Source organism: Heterocephalus glaber, unplaced genomic scaffold (genome assembly GCF_053883595.1).
Source record: "Heterocephalus glaber isolate CG9 unplaced genomic scaffold, H.glaber_assembly_v1.0 deba00001504, whole genome shotgun sequence".
NCBI lineage: Eukaryota > Metazoa > Chordata > Mammalia > Rodentia > Bathyergidae > Heterocephalus > Heterocephalus glaber.
Window position 1 is genome coordinate 22954083 of NW_028258324.1, and position 24252 is coordinate 22978334.

A 24252-nucleotide genomic window follows, 5' to 3' on the forward strand; every position below is an offset into this window, starting at 1 on the left:
GGACAGGGATCGAAAGAGACCAGATCAAGTGCCTGAATATTGTCCTAGGAAAGTTGGGCAGCAGCCAGGTCATGGTGCACAGGGACAGCACAGCAGTGTAGCAGGATGCGGAGGCAACCTCTGTGCTCTTCTCTGGCTCTCTGTAGCCCCAGGAATACTGCACTGTGTTCTGACGCACTTTAGATCACATTTTACCCAAGTTATGACAAGATTTCTTGATTGAGTTCCTGCTAATTACTTTAAAACTCTAGTAGCTTTGTTTTTGAGGGCACACATAGTTAAAACATCAATATCAGGGCTGCATAGAGCAACTGAGTAGTGGGATGCCAGAAATCAGTGATTTTCTGGTCAATTTAACTTCCAGTGCTAGTAATTTTTTTTCTCTTTCTTACCATTGTTTCTACTTCTACTTACTCAACATCAACATCTTAGCCACATTAAGGAGGTGCTAATGATAAGCACTGGTTCCCTTGGTACTTTATTTTCCTCTCTCCCTCCCCTTTCTCACTATTATTTACAGACTATCTCTACAGGGTTTTCTTCTCAAAAAATCAAAAGTTCCATTCAATATCATCCTAGTGCTTCCTCTCCACCCTTGCCCTTTAGTCATGGGACACACTCAAGCCATGTTATAAACCACCACTCTCACTGAGACTACACACTAAAACACGTTCCAGTTATTGGAATTTATCTTCATTTAATAGTTAATTTTCCAGGTTTGATAGTTTTATCAATGTGAACTCTGAGCTAGAAGATGTTTGCCTTGTATTTGAAAATAAACAGGCTCCGATGATATTGTGTGGGCATAACTCTTCTTTTCAGAGTTGAAGTAAAGAAGAAACTGTGTGGATCAGTTGTAGTTTAAATCCACTTAAAGAGATATCCATAATTCTACATGGAGAAAAGAGGGAAGAAGTGAAAGTTAAAACAAAGTTGTCCCAGAGATGTCATTACCTCTAAGCCTCATTTTGTGTTGATTTTGCAACCAGTCAGCCAGCTTGGAATGCACAACTAATGTCTTGGGATCCAGTTATGCAAGTATATCTGCTTTACTTGGCATGCTTCCTTCCCAGAATAAGCTAGAGGTAAGTTCCATTGTTCCATTTCATCTTTGGAATGTGGCACCAGATGAATTGTTCAAGCTGCTGGGAGGTCACATGACTTTGCTTCTCCCATTCTCTTGCCCTACCAGTTTTCTCCTTAACTGCCACTTGGATATACTGGAGTTGTGAAGTGCTGCTGGCCCTCATTCGTATGGTAAGAATAGTGGCTACTGGTGGAATTCTGCTGAGAATGAAAGGGAGTCTCCCACAAGAGTTTATTTTCTAAGGCCATTTTGCCTTAGCATGAGAGAGATTATGGATTGGGCATTTCCTTTCTTAATTCAGTCTTTCCTATAAAACAGATTACAGAATTCCTTTAATTTTGGACAGAGAAATATCCCAGCTGGTAGCACTGGTTTTACTACAAGGCATCATATGCCTGTGCTCTTGTTAAAGGAGATGTTAAATGGCAAGGGGAGTAAAATATGCTCCTATTTAACTAAATGAGGGGTCAGGTGACCACCTTAATCGAGTCACCACATTTTGATCAGAAATGAAAACTAAATGAGAAATAATGCACAAACAATTTTATTAATTATTTGATTATTGTTAAAACATGATTAACTAATGTTGAAGTTTACACAGTCTGTGGACAAATTTTTTTTACTTAATTGATGCCTGAATAATCCATCATTACCATATTCTAAAATTATTAGACTACAGGAGCTAAACATTTCATGTGTAAATAATAACTTCAAATATTATACCAATAATAAACTTTTAGAGAAAGGGAATCTTTAAAATAAATATTTCTTTGGCAGGGAATCATTCCTTTGTTCACTGAAAATCTTTTAAAATTGGCTGTTCATTCTTTTTTTCAGTATAAGAATAACACTTATAGTAATAGATTATTTAAATGTAGTGTGATTTCCCAAAGAGAAAACAAACACATTTTACTTAAAAATGTCTACATTGAATAATATTAGATCATACTAGCAAAGGAAATAAAAACTGGCTCTATACAACCTTTTCAACACATTGTATTTTCAAAATAGTAATAAGCCTTTCGTATGAAATAAATTGTAACTAAATTTAATAAAGTAATTAATTTTTATATTGTTTATCTTTAATGAGGCTTTAATTTTGGCATTAAAATGAAAAATAAGTCAAAGATTATAATTTGAACCAGTTTTTATAGGAAGGTTCCTTACTAAATGTAAAATCTGCTATGTCCTTTTTCCAAATTCACAGTAAATATGTAAAAATATGTGTATGCCAGAGATACACAAAATAGTCTCCATAATTTGAAAGCTAAATTGTACAACTGAAGCTACAAACATCACAGCCCTGTTCACTGATATGAATGATCTCAAAGAAAACAAAAACATCAAGTTTTACTTTTAGTTAGCTCAAAGTACAGACTTAAAATTTTCTGAGGCTATTCTCGTGAATCCAACACCACATTCCTATTTTTATTTCTTATACTCACCTTTTCAAAATTCATGAAGTCCTGGATGAAGACAAAAATATAGAAGTGAGTTTTTAGTAACACAACAGAGATGAATTCTCAGATAGAGAAAGCTAAGAGAACAGATCACACACACTAACGTTCCAGTTACACAAAATATTAAATATGTAAATCTGGGAAAAGTCTAGAGCTATATAAGCTCTCTCTTCACCTTTCCAGTTTAAACAATTAAATTCTGTGCTTTTATTTATCTCTTGATACATGTATAAATTTAATTATGTGATTAAATTTGGCAGTTGCTCTAATATCACTTTTTGATATCTTTTCTTTCATTCTTTCCTTCTCAATTTGTTGTGGTTCTTCTCTAGTCATATAACTTCTCTAGTGACTGGAATCCCATTTACAGGTTTAAGTAATTTTGGGGGATAATGACAGCCATATTAGAGCAAGAATACAGTATAGACAGAACTTTTTTGGTTCAGGATTATCAATTCTCTTATAAACTTATCTACTGTGCCCCAACTTGGCTCATTCCATCACTATTTAATTAGAACCTTGGTTTTTTGAATTCAATGAAATCCTATGGATTTTATATCTCTCCCATCTATTATGTTCTTTATCCCCTCAACAATAATAATTTAACACTTTTGTCAATCACTTGCATTATACTATTGTAATTTTACCTTTCTTCAATCCATTTCCCACATGCTAACCAGGATTTATTTTCTGAAATTTGGATCTACACCTATTTTATTTTACCTAGCTTTAAGCCAACCAGTTAATTAAATAATTTTCAATGCGTAAAACTATGTCTACAAAAGCTGCCTAATCTTCAAAAGTGCTTTTACAATTTGTTTGAATTGACACATAAATTATATGCATTTATGGAGTATTTCAATACACGTGTATACACATTGTGCAGTCTTTGAATCAGGTTAAGCATGTTCACCACCTTAAACATTTATCACTTCTTTGTGATGAAAACATTCAGGCTTTTAAAAAAAATATACAGTACATTATTTTTATGTAGAGTTACTCTACTGTGCAATAGCACATAAGAACATATTTCTCTCCTGTAGCTATATCCTTAAATGTTCTTCAAAGAAGACTATAACCATTTCTTAACAATTCCTCCACCTCTCCCAGCCCCATTTCCCATCATCTACGTCAATAATTTTTAATATGACTAATCCTAGTTCATCCATTACTTCATTCCCTAGATTCATCCATCTTCCTTCACTGCCATTATTTAAATGCAAATATTTGATATTAAGCCACTGTATACAGAAACAATTAAATACGTGACCCTAAAACGTATGGATTATCTTTTCATATAATATTTATCATATATGATTCTTATAATATTTATATTATCTAGGAATTCCTAATAATTCCTGTATAACCATCAAATAGTAAGTCAATGTTGCAATTACCCTGTTTCATAAATCAATTTTAAAACAAATTTGTTTGAACTAATATGCAAACATCATCTACAAGCTGCATTGAGTTAGTATTTCATAAGTCTCTCACATCATTTTATCTTTGGACTTTTATTTTCCTTGCAATTTATTTATTGAAAGAACTGAGTTCTTTTTCTTGTGTATTTTTACATTTTGATTGCATCCACAAATCAGCGTTTAAGATATTTCTCCAGTATTTCAGACTTAGCTGCACAATGCAATCACCTATGACCTCTGCACAGATTTAAGGCTGGGACCCACCTACAGTGATTTGATACAATAAATTCTGAATCAAAACAGACAGATATGTGTGTGTGTGTGTGTGTGTGTGTGTGTGTGTGTATCAAAAGTTACCCAGGTATTTCTACTGGGAAGCTAATGTTAAAAACCATTGCTGTTCCTGTAATTCTCAACTTTGGCTGCACACTGGAATCAACTTGTGCTTTACAATTTTCTGATTTATTTTCTTTAAACTGGGATATAGCCTAATAATTATGGTTTTATTTTTATTAGTGTATAGGTTATACAACCTAGTGGATTTCATTTTAGCATATTTACCCTGGTATACAATATTCTTTGATCATTTTCTTCTCCCTTGTCCTCCCTTCCTCCACCCTTTCTCCACTCCTCTAAGTCTTTCTTTTACTTTGTTCTCTCCTCTCCTGGCCCCTCCCATCCCTCCCCTCCTCTTCTCTCTTCTCCTCCCTTCTCTTCCTTCCCCTTCCCTTCCTTCTTCCCTTCCCTTTTCCCTCCAGTCTCCTCCCTCGGTCCCTCTTCTCTCCCTCTCACCCTCCCTGTCTTTCTTTCTCCCCTTAGATTTTCCAAATTAAAGAAAATGTGACTTTCTGAGTCTGCCTTATTTCACTAAACCTGGTGGTATCCCATTCCTTCTATTTTTCTGGAAATTATGATTTCATTCTTTTATGGCACTTGGGTTTTTAAAAGTTTGGAATCACTGTTTTAACTTACATATTTCCTATAACCCTTTAAACCTGGAGGTCTGATGTATAGATACTCTTATTGTAGTTGTACACTAGATGATTTAATAATGAACTGGGATGAAATATCCCTGTTTCCCTGAGATTCTTTTTGATTTAAGCTAAGACTCAATACTTCCCCCAAAACACTATTTTGTATTTTAAAATAAATGTTTTAAGAAAAGACATTCTGCATAAAAAGATTAAGTCCTCTTGTCTTGTGAAAATGCAGACTACAGACTGAAACTGGTTATCTGTGAGTCTAGAGTATCAGTATCAAATGAAATTTCAGAACAAGGAACAAAAGTGAACTATTCTGTAACACAAAATCATTTCATAGAGTCATTTTGGAATACATTACTGAATCTCCTTGGAATGACACCAGGGAAACTATCTATGAAACAAGATGAGTAAGAGTGGACTTACAATGAGGAAACATGCACCAAGCATCAAGCTTTCATCTTCACATCAAGGTCTGCAGGAAACTGGATCCCAAAGTTATCAATATTTGTGAAGATCTCTTGGATAAAGCAAGTCCAGTGCTTAGAAATCTTGCCAACTACAGATTTTTCATCCAGCGATTTAATCTATATTGCAAAAATAGAGTCTGAAAGATGTCTAGAAAAAGTGTATCAAATCTACTTTCAATGTTAGAATGAAATTTAAAAATATTGTACTAAAATTATGCCCATATATAACTATGACCTATAATTTCAATTTAATTTATTTATATTTTTATTTTTTGCAATACTGGGGATCAAACTCGGGACCTTGTCCTTGCCAGACAGGCACCCCTGCCACGGAGCTACATCCTCAGTCCTATATTTTTCATTTTATACACACACACACACACACACACGTGCACACACACATGCACACATTTGCTCTTATTATATGAAAAACTTTCATTTTACAGATAAGTGACATGAAATTAGTTTTGCTGAAATAGTTCACATTTTCTATTTTACATTAGGACAGAGAATAATAAATTATTTTAATTGATCCCAAACAAAATCTAAGAAGCAAAAGCTAAAGGTTTACAATATTTAATAAAATTTCTAGAAGCTATAAGAAAGATAATAAACAAAATACTTATTATATATCTATTTTAAGAGAAGCATAGAGAGTTTACATAGGCAGGAAGTTTAAAAATGATGGAGGGATCATTCCTACCAACTGCCAGAGGGAAACAGGAAATGCTTACAGCCTAGAAAAGAATATTGTCAGTTTTGAGCAAAGGAAGTAACCAGTAAACAACTTGGTAGGATATCTCTTGGTCAATGGTTGGGAAAGACTAGTTATCTAGTGTTTTTAAATAATAAAAGAAGACAGGTGTATGAACAAAGGTGTATAAAAACAGTTCCAAAGTAAAATGTTTTGGACTTTGTAGTTCTGAGAAATATCCAGGGCCATTATACAGAGCAGAACAAACTGTACCCACACTAAAGCCACACCTCAAGTGGTCACATAGGGATTGAGTGTAGCCAACAGTCACGGAGTTATGTACAGATAGGATTGTGTTAAATGTGGAGGAAGTGTGTTCTTTTCAAATGTGCACAGTAAAACACATGCTTGTAACACTTCCCTTAGCCTGGGACCCACTGAATGTCAGGAAATAAAAAATTTGACTCATTTCATTTGGATGGACATAGATAAGATCCTAAAATCTCTGAAATATGCTTCTAATATGAATTTGTAATGGAATGGATTATTATCTATCAAATATTCATTTCATTCCATTCCTTACTGTAGGCCCAATATACTTTCTGCTCATTCATGATTGGGTTTGGCCATATGACTTGTCAAAGGTTAAAGTAGGTGGCATGAATACTATTCTTCAATGTGGCTAATTTTATTAATGTGACTCTTGCTGCCCAGTGAAAAACTGCTAGAAAATTATCTTCCAATAAGTTGTTGTTATTATAACCCTTGAATACATATACCCGGATGAGACTGCAGGCCCATTTGCAGTCTCAGTCAGAGCCATCTAACTGTGCCCAGGTGTATCCTCTGAAAGAAAGTTGACCTGCAGACTCTGACACATGAGAATAAAAGCTTCTTGCTTGAAGCCAGTGAGTTCCAATGGGTATGTGACATGTGACACTACTCTGGTGAACTAGGCTAATACAAATCCTCTCTCCCACTATTAACATGTTATCTGAAATTGCCTACAATTAAATTTTTAAAGGCATTATGAAATCTTTACATTTAAAAATTTAATTTTGATATAATTTTTAAAATGAAAATTGCAGGTAACAAATTGGCAACTATTATGAACCCAGCACTCTGTTGATAGAAGTATTAAAAGTTAACTCTCTGATTACTACTGCAATAATTAAAAATTTGCCAAATATTTTTCCAGAAGTAGAAAATGTAATTTTTTGTAAGGGATCAAAAATGTGAAAAATGACCTGCACTCAAAATTCAGCAAGGTTAGAAGTGTTCTAGCTAAATTCTCAATCACATTTAAAAATACATTATCCCAATCATAAAATTTCAACTGGAAATAACAATTTGATGGTAGTTTATTAATGTTAATTTTTTTTGCAGTGCTGGGGACTGAAGGTAGGGGGGCCATATGCATTCCACTACTGAAGGACATCCCCAGTACTTAATGGTAAATTTTCTAACTTATAAATTTAATAATTTAATACCAAGAACTGATAAATAATATTCTAAAAATAAATCTTTAGAATGAATTCAGTTTATATAAATATAAAAATGAAACTAAAGCTGTAGCACATATAATCTAAGTACATATCAAAGGAATATAACAAAATGTAGTATATGAGTTTTAAAACAGTTATTGAGATTTATTTCCTAATGAAGCATTTATATAACACTTAATATATTCATCTCATATAAAGACATTTCAATGTTAATAGTTTAACCCTAATAACAAGGGTATGAAAACAGATTTTAAACATACTGCTTCAAACAGGACTGCTTTTGGATATCAGTTTCAAATGTGCAGATTTTTCCCCTACCAAAATTCCTGGAAGGAGAAAGACTCATTTACCATGTACATGGATTGAAGGTTTACTTGGCTTTCTTCTACTCATCCTTGGGAAAATTATCTCACAGCATCAACATACATAAGAAAATTCCCTAACCATTTTGACTACATGACTCGAATCCAATATGACTGAAACAGAAATCACTAACTTTCCCATGTATCAACTGTTTACCCCTAAAATTCTTAACTTGGCCAATAATATTATTATTTAGGTTCTCAAATATGTGACAGCTGAATAATAAGGCATGATAATTATTTCCAATTTTTTTTCATCTTCAATCAACATCAAATGAATGAATCGGTCCCCCGGTACATCTGAAGTGTCTCTTGAATTAGTTTTTCCTTTAGAATGATGTCCATTTTTGCTGTGGTTCATGGCTTTATATCTTCTTTTACTATAAGTTCCTATGTCCATATGGGTAGTACATCATACCGATTTGTGCTTCATTTTTTAATTTTTTAATTTTTTAAATATATATATTTATTGGTACATTTTAGGTATAAAATACATTTACATTTATCATTGGGTGTTTGTACCAGGACATGATGCATCTTAGTTTTTATTTTTTCTCCCATTACCTGTGCACCCTTCACCCCCTCCACCCTTCCCTATCTACACAGAGTTTGATTCTATTTTTTTTTTCTCATAATTTTTTTCTTTCCCCTTTCCCTTCCACCTTCCAAAAACCCTTGGACCTTTTCTTATTTCAAATTATCAATTATTGATTTTAATCATTTTCATCCTTATTTACACTTTCAATTTCTCACACTAGAGAAACTATTCGGTATTTACACGTGTGTCCTATTTATTTCACTTAAGAGTGTGGCCTCAATATGCATCCATTTCGCTATAAATGTCTCTAGTTTCTCGTTCTTTATGGCTGAGTAGTACTCCATTTTATAAAAGACCCCCACATCTTCTTTATCTAGTTTCTAGTCAATGGGCACTTGGGCTGTTTCCAAGCTTTAGCTATTACAAATTGTGCCGGTATAAACATAGGTGCACATATATTGCTGTGGTGTGATTCTTTTAATTCTTTGGGGAAGATACCCAGCAGGGGAATAGCTGGGTCAAATGGGACCTGTAGCGCTAGTTCTTTGAGGTATCTCCATACTGATTTCCACAGTGGTTGCACCAATCTACATTCCCACCAACAATGGAAAAGGGTTCCTTTCTCTCCACACCCCTGCCAACATTTGTTATTGGTTGACTTCATGATAGCAGCCATTCTTTCTGGGGTAAGGTGGAATCTCAGTGTTGTTTTCATCTGCATCTCTCGAATGACGAGTGATGTTGAACATTTTTTCATATATTTACTTGCTGTTTTTACTTCTTTGTCTGAGAAATGTCTGTTCATTTTGGATGCCCATTTTTGAATTGGGTCTTTGAATTTGGGAGGTCTGATTTTTTTCAGTTCTTTATATATTCTTGATAGTAGACCTTTGTCTGAGGTACAGAGCCTAATATTTCTTCCCACATTGTAGGTTGGCTCTTAGCTCTGTTGGTAGTTTCTCTTGCAGTGCAGAAGCTTTTTAATATGATGAGATCCCTGTTGTTGATTCTTTGTACTAGCTCTCGTGCTACTAAAGATTTGTTCATAAAGTCTTTTCCTATGCCAATGTCATCAAGAGTTCTACCTAACTTATCTTCCAGCAAGTTTAGTGTTTCTGACTTAATATTTAGATCTTTAACCCATTTCGATCTTAGTTTAGTGTGCAGTGATATGTATGGGTCTAGTTTTAATGTCTGACAGGTTAAAATCCAGTTTTTCCAACACCATTTATTAAATAGGCTATCTTTCCTCCAATGAGGGTGGTTGGCTCCTTTGTCAAAGATGAGGTGACTGAGTATGTCTGGAGTTGTTTCTGCATCTTCTAATCTATTCCACTGATCTTTGGGTCTGTTTCTTTGCTAGTACCATGCTGTTTTATCACAGTAGCTTTGTAGTATAGTTTCAAGTTGGGGATTGTGATGCCCCCAGCCATATCTCTGTTGCCCAGAATTGCTTTTGCTATTCTAGGTTTCTTCTGTTTCCAGATGAATTTTTGGATTGTTTTCTCTAGTTCTGTGAAGTATATTGTTGGAATTTCAATCAGCATTGCATTGAATCTATATAGTAATTTTGGAAGTATGGCCATTTTCACTATATTGGTTCTTCCTACCCAGGGACAAGGGATATCTTTCCATTTTCTTATATCCTCTTCAATCTCTTTCTTCAGAGTGTTGTAGTTTTCAGTGTAGAGGTCTTTTGCTTCCTTTGTTAGGTTGATTCCTAGATAGTTCATTTTGTTAGATGCTATTGTAAAAGGAATTATTTCCCTAATTTCTCTCTCAAGGGATCTGCTATTTGTGTATAAGAAGGCTATTGTTTTTTGAATGATAACCTTGTATCCAGCTACTCTACTGAATCTGTCAATTAGGTCTAGAAGACTTTTGACTGAGTTTTTTGGGTCTTCTATGTAAAGTATCATATCATCAGCAAATAATGACAGTTTCACTTCTTCCTTTCCTATCTTTATTCCTTTTACTTCTTTCTCTTGCTAATTGCTATGGCTAATGTTTCCAGAACAATATTGAACAGGATTGGTGATAGTGGGCATCCTTGTCTTGTTCCTGATTTTAGCATGAAAGTTTTCAGTTTTTGACCATTTAGCATGATATTGGATGTTGGTTTTTCATAGATAGCCTTAATCAGGTTGAGATAAAAACCTCCTATTCCAATTTTCTGTAGCGTTTTTATCATGTATGGGCGTTGGATTTTGTCAAATGCTTTTTCTGCATCTATTAAAATGATCATGTGGTTTTTGTCCTTGACTCTGTTAATATAGTGTATTGCATTTATTGATTTATGGATGTTGAACCATCCTTGCATCCCTGGGATAAATCTGACTTGGTCAGGGTGTATGGTCCTCTTGATGACACTCTGTGTTCTATTTGCCAGTATCTTGTTGGGGATTTTTGCATCTATGTTCATTAGGGAGATTGGTCTGTAGTTCTCTTTTTGGGTTGGGACTTTCCCTGGTTTTGGAATCAAAGTCACACTTGCTTCTAAGAATGAATGTGGAAGCCTTGCTTCCCTGTCAATTTCCTTGATTAGTTTAAAGAGTAATGGCAATAGTTCTTCTTTAAATGTCTTGTAGAATTCAACAGTGAAGCCATCAGGACCTGGACTTTTCTTTGTTGGTAAGTTTTTTATTGCATTTTCAATTTCATTCATTGTAATTGGGGTGTTTAGAATTTCTATATCTTCTTCATTTAACTTTGGCAATTCATATGTATCTAGAAATCTATCCATTTCTTCTGTGTTTTCCATTTTATTAGAGTACAGGTTCTCAAAGTAGGTATTGATGATTCTCTGGATTTCTGCTGGATTTGTTGTGGCTTCACCTTTTTCATTCTTAATTGCATGGATTTGAGCCTTTTCTTTCCTTTTTTTAGTAAGATTGGCTAAAGGTTTATCGATTTTACTTATTCTTTCAAAAAACCAACTCTTTGATTCATTGATTTTTTTGTATCATTCTCTTAGTCTCCATTGCATTGATTTCTGCTCAGATCTTTATAATTTCCTTTCTTGTATGAGCTTTGGGTTTGTTATGCTCTTCTTTTTCTAGGAGCTTGAGATTCTGCATTAAGTTATTTAACTGAGTTCATTTGTGCCTTAAAATGTCAACCTTTCCATAATAAATGCTGTAGAAAATGAACCATGTGACTTTCTCAAAACTATTAGATATGGTTTCCAGGTATTATCATTCCACATGCATAAGAAAGAAGTTAAATCATTACAGTCAAATGATGCTGGACTTCTTACTTTTCTTGTCTCTGGAACAAACGTGGCATAAACAGCTTAACAAAGGAGAGATTTATTTTGCTTTATAGCTGCAGTGGGTTCGGTGTATAATTAGCTGGCTCCAAAGCAGAAATGGCAAAGCAGGAGGGCCTGGTAGAGAAAAGCTGCTGAACCCACGGCCGCAAGGAAGTACAGAGGGCAGGAAGACTGAGAGAGGGAGGTTCCCTCTTTAAACATGCCTCCAGTAAGCCACCTCCTCCAATTGGGCCCCAAATCCTAGGAGCACATTTAGCTATGAGCGCATCAATGGATGGATCCACTGATGACTATAGCACCACTGACATAATTGTGTCACCTTCAGAGAGCCCAACATCTGAACATATGGGATGTTTCAAAGACAATTCATATCTAAATTATAACAGATGCTAAGACATACATTGAGAAAGTTTTCTAGATAAAAATTAATTTCTAAACATTAAATATAAAATCATTCACAATGCTTCTGAAGTGTTTTCTCTTATTTTCCAAAAATTAAACATGTCAGCTAAATTTCTGACAATATTCTTCCTCAAAGGAATATTAGTTTCTTCAAATATTGAAATCAACTAATTTTTTAAACCTTTCTAGATTTATGACTGGTATGCCATTCCCTACATGGAGAATTGTTGTATACCCTCATATAAAGTGTTTATACATACATATTACCCACACATCTTTATACCACATGTATTTTTCTTAAGACTGTCTAACTCTTTTAGTATACATCTATAAGGGGAAGGATTCACTTGCATATAATCAGATGCTAATGGAATAATAAAAGTTCATATAAAGGGTAGTCAGGTAGATGATGTGACAGAATAAAGGTGGACAGTGAAAAATCTTGGAAAGAAGTGGAGAGACTGCCAGAATACCTGTATCTTTCCATAAAGGAATAGCCCTACTCAGCTTTAGGATGTTTCTTTCTCCTCTGTGGAAAAGTAGGTCCAAATTACCAGGTTGTATAACTTTCCAAAAGAAACAAGAGATCAGGATTAAGTTATAAAATCTTCCTATCTTTAAACATTTACAATGGAATCAACTGTGTTTATTAGGTTGGGGCATTTATTAGAATTCTTTAGTAATAGAATTCTATGTAATAAATAGATATATTCATTACAATAACCTAATTTAATACAAGGATAAAGCAAAGATGACAGAGAAGCATAATTAGGTAGTTCCCCCACATCCTTGGATCCCTGGTAGGGGCCTGAAACTGCATACAGTATTGAACTCTATGTTTTTTTCTATAAATGCATACCTATGACAATGCTTAATATATAAATAAGCACAGAAAAAGATTAGCAAAAATTACTAATCATTAAACAGAAAAATTGCAACAAATATACTATATACTCTCTCAAAATATCTATTGTAGTATACTCAAAATTTTTCTGATGATATGACATGATACAATGCCTGTGTGGTGAGATATAAGGAAGTAACTCCTATAAGCATTGTGCCTCAGCATTAGGCTTCTCCCTAAGGGTTATTGGAACACCAGTAGTAAGATACCACTATAGTTGATCCAATAACCAGTTTTTACCAAGAATATTATTTAATTGGCTGACCTTTTAGGCAGGTACCATATACAGTGATATTATAGGGGAAAAAGGGATGACTCATATTCAGGCAATAGGAGCAGGATGGGGCAAAAGATTCAATCACAGTACTCAGAGTGGTATGCAATTTAAATTTTAATAAATTGTTTATTTCTGGAATTTTTCATAAAATACTTTTGGACTTTCATTATATACTTTCCTTTTCCATGTCAATACTTTATATATAACTGAAAGTAGAGAAAAATTGTAAAAGAAGCTACTTTTTTATTAACCTTTTATTAGTCAGTTTTCTTATTGCTGGGATACAATACTGGACAGCTCTGATTTAAAAGAGGTGAAGTTTAATTTAGCTCAAGGTTTTAGGAGATACACTACATGGTCAATAGGCTGCAAGGTAGCAACATCATGCTTAATTCATGGTGGCCAGGAAGCATAGCAAGGGAATAGCATCAGAGAGGAAGGGGCAAGATACCAGACATAGACTCCAAGACCACACCTCCTTGACCCACCCACGCATACCCAGAATTGTGCTCCATCAATGCCCTGAAGAAAGATCTCAAAACCAATCAAGTCAATATTCCAACCTTACCACCACATCCTACCCCTTTTCAGGGTAACATGATTAAACCATACTTAATCCCCATATTAAAAAGAATAGCAAATTCATAATTTTGCCAACATAGAACAACTATTCTCCATACAGCCAGAAATCCAGCAGTCTCTCAAACTCTCAGAAGTTCCAGCCTTTTTCAAAATTCAAAGTCAATGTCTGTTCTGAGACTCAAGGCAAACTCATAGTTGTGAATCTCTGTTAAAAATCACAAACAAGTTACACAACCTCAAGATACAATGGGGCATGGTAAGCACTCTCCTTCCAAATGGGAGGATTGGAAGGTTAGAATTTGGCCAAAGCAAGACTGAATGAAACCCATCAGGGCAAACATTAAGTCTTATAACTCCTTGTTCCACATCCAGGACACATGGTGGTGAGATGTCAGTTGCAGAGGGCTTGAGTGGACCTAACCCTATGCTCTTTGAAGTTCACATGGACTCTTTTGGGGGACTGACCCCAATCTCAGTATACATTTTCTGTATTAGTTATCATTCTTGTTGCTGGAACACAATCCATGACACCCAGAATTTAAAGGTGGAGACATTTAGTTTGGCTCACAATTTCAGTAAATTCAGTACACGGTGTGCAAGATCCAAGGTAGGAACATCATGGTGAAAGGGTATAATGGAGAAAAGATGGTTAGTTCATGGCAGCTGGGAAGCAGAGTAGGGAAACAGGGCCGAACAAGAAGGGGTGAGGTAGTAGATATAGATCCCAAGGCAATGCTTTCATGACCCACACAGACACACCCAGAGTGTGCTCCCTAAATTCCCCAAGGAAGAGCCCAAAGGCCAATCAAGTTGACACTCCACCCTAATCACCACAACCTCAGTAAAACTATCTTTGAGTTATTGTACTTTTTGTGGGAAGAAAGGATATCAGACCTTTTATATGACCTAGAGAACCTATAGTTGGAATGCAGATAAAGGGAGACTCCATGAGCTTGTGCAACCAGATTTTGGTGAATAAGTTAGTGCTCTAGTTTTTGGTTTTTTTGTTTTGTTTATTTGTTTGTTTTCAATTTTTTATTAATTGCATTTTTGAGATGGATCTGTTATGTAGTCAAGGCTGTTCTTGAGCTGGTAACACTCCTGCCTCAACCTCCTCAGTACTGGTAATATGGAGTGTCACCATATAGAAACCACCATATTTAAGTGCTAGATGCTTAAGTGCCAGATATTTTGTCTCAGTATACTTATCTACATAGCTGAGTTTTTACTTTTCCATTTAGCATAATCAATACTGACCTTAATCTGAATAGTGGCCATCACTTTGACTAAAGTTAAATATGGTAGTACCTTCTCGCTCTTTGAAATATCAGTATAAAACACTTATTTAATGTATTCATAACATTATGGAAAATTATATTCTTCATATATTAGTAAAGCAAATCTTATAAACATCATGACATTTCTTACCTCAAAATCAATATCTGTACAACATGTCCACTTAACACAAATGCCAATAATTTTTAGTATATCCTTTTGCTCCTCATTTTGAACAGTAAACTTCTGCTGGAAGGGGTGCCACTTCTGAATAACATAACCTATTGGAACACCAGGAGGAGCTTGGGTTTCTATCTATAATAGCAAAGGAACATAAGTAAGTGTAATAATAATTATAATATTTATGCTCAACAAAAAAGTGAAGATTCTTCCTGAAGCACTTTACAAACTTCCCTGGTAATTGGACACTGACTTCCTGAAGGGAACATGAGAAAGAACAGATGCTACATCTCACTGGTCTCTCCATACTTACGACTTCTCAGCCCAAATTATCAAGAATCCTCATGGTAAAAGGCCTATATTTTCCACAGAAATTTTGCATTAACATACTAGTATCTTCCACTGCCAAGTAAACTTTCTGTTCAAGTCTGTTCTGAATTCATATTTGCTATTACTTTCAATGCCTAGTAAAACTAAAAACATAAAGGGAAATTCATAATCATCATTTTGTTGAGAATAGTGAATCTCTCCTATATTATATAACATCTAACTATACCAACTTTGGATGATAGTCAAAGCAGCACAAGGAAGAGAAAAAGGAAAGATGTTTACAAGTGATCCAGACTGAGAACAAAGGCAAAAAGAAAATAGGAGAGACTGTTCCCATAAGTAAAAAATTGAGCCCTCATGTAAACCATGAAAAACAATTCATATCTCCTTATTTGATAGACTGTCAATAGACAGACTTTGCTTCAGAGGACTCACATAATGCCACAGGTGGTCTCCATGGTTCCTGTTGTATAAATAAAATGCCCACTTTTGGTAGACCATTCATATATTATGGAGGAATTATAGAAGTTTTGCTAGATTTATATTCTATGAAATCTTGTATTAAATAAATTGGCTTGAGACATTTAAGAAACTATACTTTGGTCTTATTTTCTTGTACCACGTTTGAGCAAGGTAATAAAGGTTTACTCTCAATGCATACATGTGAAAAGGGAGTGAAAATGGAAGGGTATTTAAAGGGTAAAATGGACAAACATCACACTGGGCCCAGAGCACAGTTGTTGAGCTCAGCTCTAGTTGGAAGTGGGGGATGGTGTTAGCCAAGGGGGGAAGATGTCTGGAAACATGTTTCAACTCATGAACTACATGGACCATGCCTAAGAGATCTCTCTGCACTTATATGAGGGCTCATCTTTTTTTTGAGGAAACAGAATGATGGCAAGTGCTGAAATATATATTATATATATAATATATGGTATCTCACCATATAGGAGAGAGGAGTCAACACCTATATAGGAGAAAGGAGTCAACATCTTAGAAAATCTACTTTTTATAGCCAGAAACTAGCAATTAATATTCAAACTCGTGAATAGCCTTCAGATACTGGATTTATAATTTATTAGAAGACTTAGCAAAATAGCAAGAGCTTAAAAGAAAAGAGGCCAAAACTACACCCTATGTGTATATATATGGAAGAAATTTTAGTTTGGTAGATGAAGCCTGCAGGAGTCCTATCACTATGAACTTTCTTAAATGTCTTTGGTGAGATTTAGACAGACCTGAGCTTTGCAGTTAAAAGGATGACCTTTGACCTCAACACTTGTCATATATTTGGTAAGAAAAAAAATTCAACTGATTTTGAAAGTATTTATTACCTAAGTGATTGTTTCATTCAGCTTAATCTCAGAAAATTTTAAAACAATATGAGTTTTAAACATTTTATTCTGGGTGCTTAAAAAGTGAAAATAAAACCAAAAAATTCCATAATTATGTCTTTCAGATCTATTAAGCTTTGAATTGAGAAAAAAATGTAAGTGCATGCTTTATGCTTAGCTTGTATAAAATCTTGAGTAATCATCTTTATACTACTCATAAAAAAATAGTATAGACTTTAAAATAGGGAAAAAACCAGGAAAATTTAGGACATCTCTTTTAAAAACTGAAGAATTAAATAATAACATTGAAGATTACTTATAATTGATGACAAAGAAACACATATTTCATATTTATAAAGTTTATAAATCTAAAGAGATACAGAATATGTTGTATGTATGGTACCTGGCTATTTGGATTTTATGACATAAATACCGTATCAGAATAAATCATATTCAAATATTTAGAATACAAATTATCAAATAATGGCTTCATTACCAAAGAAATGCTAGTTTAGAGAAGGTAAACAAAATCAACAACATTGTGTACATGCTCAAAATTTTATATTATAAAATTCTAATATAATGAGTGACAAATAAAAATCCCTTTCTCAGCTGGTACAATTTATGATCTAATTTCTTTTTTTTTGTATTAAATTCTTTTATTGGTACATTGTAGGTATACAACACAATTACATTTCTCATTGGGAATTGTACCTTTACATAATGCATCTTGGTTCTTATTTTTTCCCCATTCCTAGCCCTCCCTTCACCCCCTCCACCCTTCCCTATTTTGAAGGGCTTTATTTCCATTTTTTCCATTTCTCATCATTTTTTCCTTTCCCTTCTTTCCTTTCCCCTGTGCCTCCCACTACCCCTACCCCTTTGGACCTTTTCTTCCTATTTTACATTATCAATTATTCATTCTAATCAATGGTACATTTTAGGTATACAATATAATGACATTCATCATTGGAAATTTGCACCTTTACATAGTCTCTCTTGGTTCTTGTTTTTCACCCTTGCCCAGCCCTCCCTTCAACCCCTCCAGCCCTCCCTATTTACAAAGATTTTGTTCCTATTTTTCCATTTTCTCATATTAATCCCATTCCCTTCTATCCTTTCCCCTAGCCCTCCTACTTCCTTCCCCTTTGCCCCTTTTCTTCCTGTTTCACATGACCTACTATACATTTAGTCCTTATTTACACTTTCAGTTTCTCACACCAGAGAAACTATTCGGTATTTACACATCTGTGTCCTATTTATTTCACTTAAGAGTATGGCCTCAATGTGCATCCACTTAGCTATAAATGTCTCTAATTTCTCATTTTTTATGGCTGAGTAGAACTCCATTTTATAAAAAAACCACATTTTCTTTAACCAGTCTCCAGTTGATGGGCATTTGGGCTGTTTCCAAGTTTTAGCTATTACAAACTGTGCTGCTATGAACATGGGCGCACATATATCACTGTGGTATGATTCTTTTAATTCTTGGGGGAAGATCCCCAGCAGTGGAATAGCAGGGTCAAATGGGATTTCCAGTCCTAGTTCTTTGAGGTATCTCCATACTGATTTCCACAGTGGTTGCACCAGTCTACACTCCCACCAGCAGTGGAGCAGGGTTCCTCTTTCCCCACAGCCCTGCCAGCATTTGTTATTGGTTGATTTCATGATAGCAGCCATTCTTTCTGGAGTGAAGTGGAATCTCAGCGATGTTTTCATTTGCATTTTTCAAATGACCAGTGATGTTAAACATTTTTTCATGTATTTATTTGCTATTTCTACTTTGTCTGAGAAATGTCTGTTCATTTTAGATGCCCATTTTTCGATTGGGTCTTTAAATTTGGGAGGTCTGATCTTTTTAAGTTCTTTATAGATTCGAGATAGTAGACCTTTGTCTGAGGGGGAGCAGGTGAAGATGTTTTCCCACATTGTGGGTTGTCTCTTCACACTGCTGGTGGTTTCTCTTGCTGTGCAGAAGCCTTTTAATAAGAAGAGATCCCATTTGTTGATTGTTTGTGCTAGTTCACGGGCAACTGAGGTTTTGTTCATAAAATCTTTTCCTACACCAATGTCTTCAAGGGTTCTACCTAACCTCTGTTCCAACTGGTTCCGAGTTTCTATTTTAATATTTAGATCTTTAATCCATTTTGCTTTTAGTTTAGTGCATGGTGAGAGATAGAGGTCTAGTTTTAATCTTTGGCAAGTTGAAGCCCAATATTTCCAGCACCATTTATTAAAGAGGCTATCTTTCCTCCAGTGAGGGTGTTTGGCTCCTTTGTCGAAGATGAGATGGCTGAGTGTGTCTGGCATTGTTTCTGTATCTTCTAATCTGTTCCACTGGTCCTCAAGTCTGTTTCTTTGCCAGTACCATGGTGTTTTTATCACAGTAGCTTTGTAGTATAGTTGCAGGTTGGGGATTGTGATACCCCCTGCCATGTCTCTGTTACCTAGAATTGCTTTTGCTATTCTGGGTCTCTTCTTATTCCAAATGAATTTTTGGATTGTTTTCTCAAGGTCCATGAAGTATGCTGCTGGGATCTCAATTGGAATTGCATTAAATCTATATAGCAGTTTTGGAAGTATGGCCATTTTCACTATATTAATCCTTCCTACCCAGGAGCAGGGGATGTCTGTCCATTTTCTGTTATCATCTTCAATCTCTCTTTTCAGAGTGCCATAGTTTTCAGAGAAGAGGTCTTTGATTTCTTTCATTAGGATGATTCCTAGGTATTTCAGTTTTTTGGATGCTATTGTGAAAGGAATTGATTGCCCTATTTCTCTCTCAGTGAGTCTGTCATTGGTGTAGAGGAAAGCTATTGATTTTGTGTGTTGAACTTGTAACCAGCTACTTGACTGAATTTGGTTATTAAGTCTAGAAGACTTTTGGTGGAGTTCTTGGGGTCTTCTATGTAGAGTATCATGCCATCTGCAAATAATGACAATTTGACTTCTTCATTTCCTATCTTTATTCCTTTTTTTTCTTTCTCTTGTCCAATTGCCGTGGCTAATGTTTCCAGAACTGTATTGAACAAGAGTGGTGACAGTGGATATCCTTGTCTTGTTCCTGATTTGAGTGTGAAGGATTTCAGTTTTTGACCATTTAGTATGATTTTGGCTGTTGGTTTTTCATAGATGGCTTCTATCAGTTTGAGGTAGAGACCATCTATTCCAATTTTTTTGTAGGGTTTTTATCATAAATGCATGTTGGATTTTGTCAAATGCTTTTTCTCCGTCTATGGAGATAATCATATGGTTTTTGTCCTTGGCTCTATTGATATAGTGTATTACATTAATTGATTTTCGTATATTGAACCATCCCTGCATCCCCAAAAAAACAAACACCCCAAAAAACCCTATTGATTCAAAAAGTTCAGTCTCTTTGGAAATTTATTAGTTAAACTAGTCCATATGGTTTTATGCCATTTTCAAGTTGACCACAAAGTAGAAATCCAAAGCTAAAGTAGTAGAAGTCAGGTAAAGTGATAGAATAATTCAAAATGATTGTTGAGAGGGAGAAAAACAAAAGTAAGTTTTAACTGTTTTTCTTCTAAGCTAATGTCATTATCTTGAGAATACATGCCCAATATAATGAGTATTTTAGAATTTGACTCCTAATTTTCAGAAGTAAATTGCTGATAATGTTTACATTTTTGTTTTTGTGAAGACAGACATTTGTTAACTGTCCCACATATCTGCCTTTGCCTGTATAAATCTCTTTCTAAAAGTATCATCAACACACTGGGTACATACTTTCCAGAAGTTGAAATGTCTGGTTAACCGGAACCAGATCTATCTGTTACAAGAAAATGAAAATTAAGTGCATATAATCAATTATCAATTATCAATACTTAACATTATCAATATTTAATGTTATATCAGGTTTCAGTGAAAATTAAATTTAATATTTTAATAGATAAAATATGTATTGAAAATTTTCACTTAACATAAGAAAATTTAAATCAATAAAACTAATTTACACCAGAATTCACTAAACAGTGTTCTTTCTAGAAGAGTTTCAAAAATGTTCATAACTTTTTTTACTCATGGAAGAAACTTTCTAAGTACAAGTTCCAAATGTTAAATGTATTTGATGACATCAAGTAGGTAATAATTTTCAATACGTAATAATTAATTATCAATAGGTAATAATTATCAATAGGTAATAATTTTCTCTAGGTATTGTATGAGATCCAGATTTTAAAAATGTGTATTTCAGAGTATTCCTTAAAGAATATAATTATGGCTAAAACTGTTATATTTTATTCTGTTTAAGTGCATTGTGGAAAATTAAGTCAGTACAGTATGCCAAAGACCACCTGATTTATTGAAAACCAGATACATATCATAAAATTTTTTTATATCCATACAGATTGGACACATAGAACTTTATATCCTATTTTACCTACCTCATTTCTCACACCAAATAAATGTTGAACCTCTCATGCCAAAATTCATTATCATTTAGTATAGGAAAGTAGTGGTTTTCACTCCCCCTTTGATATTTATAAAATGTAATGCTCTAAGGAAAAAAGCAACATTATAAATACGTCATTTTATTGGTTATTAAAGTGAGTCAATTTATAGATAAAATATTAACTCTTATTTGGGTACTGCTATTTGAACCTAATTGATAAGTTCCATTTGAATTCCCAGAAAACTATTCAGTTTGGGGATGAAAGCACTGGGTTCAGTTCCAAAGCCCAGATTAAAAATCCAGTCTCACTTTCTTAGATTTTTGACCTGGGTGAGATATGTAAAGTCTCCTGACCTCAATTTTCTCTTCTGAAAAGTGGTGATAATATCCTGAAAGCATTAGAAATTTTATGTAAGGTTTATGTGGGATAATATTGTATTGCGCTCATGCCAAAAACTGGAAAATATTGCTTAATGAATATTCTGTATTGACTATTATCACAAATGGAAATCAAGATGATAAAAAATACAATGATCTCATACATTTGCATTGTGCTTAAAAAATGAACATGACCTAGAAGAATTAGAAAAATCTGTTAGCAGATAATGTTATACCATTTCAGATATTGATGATTTATTCCTTTGTTACTCTAGTTAAGTAAATTGGAAGCACGGTTCTGTCATTTATAAGTTTTATGTATTTGACATTACCTGACTTAAATATTCCAGTCCAGGTGGGCATTTCAATGGAGGTAGTAGTATTGGCATCCAGTATACTCCTGGAAGTACATTTCAACAATTATATATTGACTGGCTTTGGACTGGAAACAAGCTTGGCTAGTACCTGAAGAGCTAGCTACTGTGATTGAGTAGCCAGCTAAGAGACCCAGATGGGCAAAGGTAACCAACATGGGGACCAAAGTAGGCAGACTGGAGACCTAAATGTGCAGTCTGGGGCTCAGAGTCACCAGGCTGGGGAACTCAACAGGCATTCTGGGACGTGGAGTAGCCAGTGTTTCTTGGAGACCTGGAAATGGGAATGAGGGAATAATTTAAATCCGGAGTTGCTGGAAATAAAGACATATCCCATTTAACTCGGCTTGCTTGGGATTTTATCCCTTGCTGTATTCCTATCCTATGTCTCTTACCCATTAAGAAACCAATATGATATTTAGATTAGACGTTTCAGTTTCAAAATTTAGCAACCTATGTAGCTTGGAAAACAAAATTTGAGAAACAAGGAAGGAAAATGTTACAAGAATAAAAAAAAATTTATTAATTATATTGGTACATTTAAAGTATAGAATAAAAGGACATTCGTCATTGGAAATATGCACCTTTACATGATATATCTTAGTTCTTTTTTTTTTTCTTTTGTACCAGAGATTGAACTCAGGACCTTGTGCTTTCGAGGCAAACAGCAGAACCACTGAGCTAAATCCCCAGCATTGGTTCTTATATTTTCCCCCTCCCCCTGCCCACCCTTCAACCCCTCCACCCCTCCCTATCTACCAAAACTTTGTTTCCAGTTTTTCTTTTTCTCATATTAATTCCATTCTCTTCTTTCCTTTCCCCTACCCCTCCCACTTCCCCTTCCCCTTTGCCCCTTTTCTTCCTATTTCACATTATCTATTATACCTTTTAGTCCTTATTTACACTTTCAGTTTCTCACACTAGAGAAACTATTCGGTATTTACACGTGTGTCCTATTTATTTCATTTAAGAGTATCACCTCAATGTGCATCCATTTAGCTTTAAATGTCTCTAGTTTCTCATTCTTTATGGCTGAGTAGTACTCCATTTAATTAAAAAACCCCACATTTTCTTTATCTAATCTCCAGTTGATGGGCAATTGGATTGTTTCCAAGTTTTAGCTATCATAAATTGTGCCTATATGAACATGGGTGCACATATATCACTGTGGTATGATTCTTTTAATTCTTTGGGGAAGATACCCAGCAGTGGAATAGCAGGGTCAAATGGGACTTCCAGTCCTAGTTCTTTGAGGTATCTCCATACCGATTTCCACAGTGGTTGCACTAGTCTACACTCCCACCAGCAGTGGAGTAGGGTTCCTCTTGCCCCACAGCCCTGCCAGTATTTGTTATTGGTGGATTTCATGATGGCAGCCATTCTTCTTTTTTGGTACCAGCAATTGAACTCGGGTCCTTGGCTTGCGCAGCAGGCGGCGAAACCACTGAGCTAAATCCCCAGCCCTGGCAGCCATTCTTTCTGGTAGTGAGGTGGAATCTCAGTATTGTTTTCATTTGCATCTCTGGAAAGACTGGTGATGTTGAACATTTTTTCATATGTTTATTTGCTATTTCTACTTCTTTGCCTGAGAAATGTCTGTTCATTTCAGATGCCCATTTTTGGATTGGGTCTTTAAATTTGAGAGGTCTGATTTTTTTTAAGCTCTTTATAGATTCTAGATAGTAGACCTTTGTCTGAGGGACAGCTGGTGAAAATTTTTTCTCACGTTGTGGGTTGTCTCTTCATACTGTTGGTGGTTTCTCTTGCTGTGCAGAAACTTTTTAGTAAGAAGAGATCCCACTTGTTGATTGTTTGTGCTAGTTCACAGGCAACTGAGGCTTTGTTCATAAAATCTTTTCCTACACTAATGTCTTCAGGAGTTCTTCCTAACCTCTCTTCCAGCTGGCTTAGCATTTCTGTTTTAATATTTAGATCTTTAATCCATTTTGGTTTTAGTTTAGTGCACGGTGAGAGATATAGGTCTAGTTTTAATCTTTGGCAAGTTGAAACCCAA

At 34.8% G+C, this 24252-nt stretch overlaps 1 pseudogene; it reads right to left on the reverse strand.

Annotated features, from left to right (window-relative positions):
• Positions 1 to 2481: 2481 nt before the first annotated feature.
• Positions 2482 to 22259, reverse strand: LOC101701747 (phospholipid scramblase 2-like; annotated as a pseudogene).
• Between the last annotated feature and the right edge of the window lie 1993 nt (positions 22260 to 24252).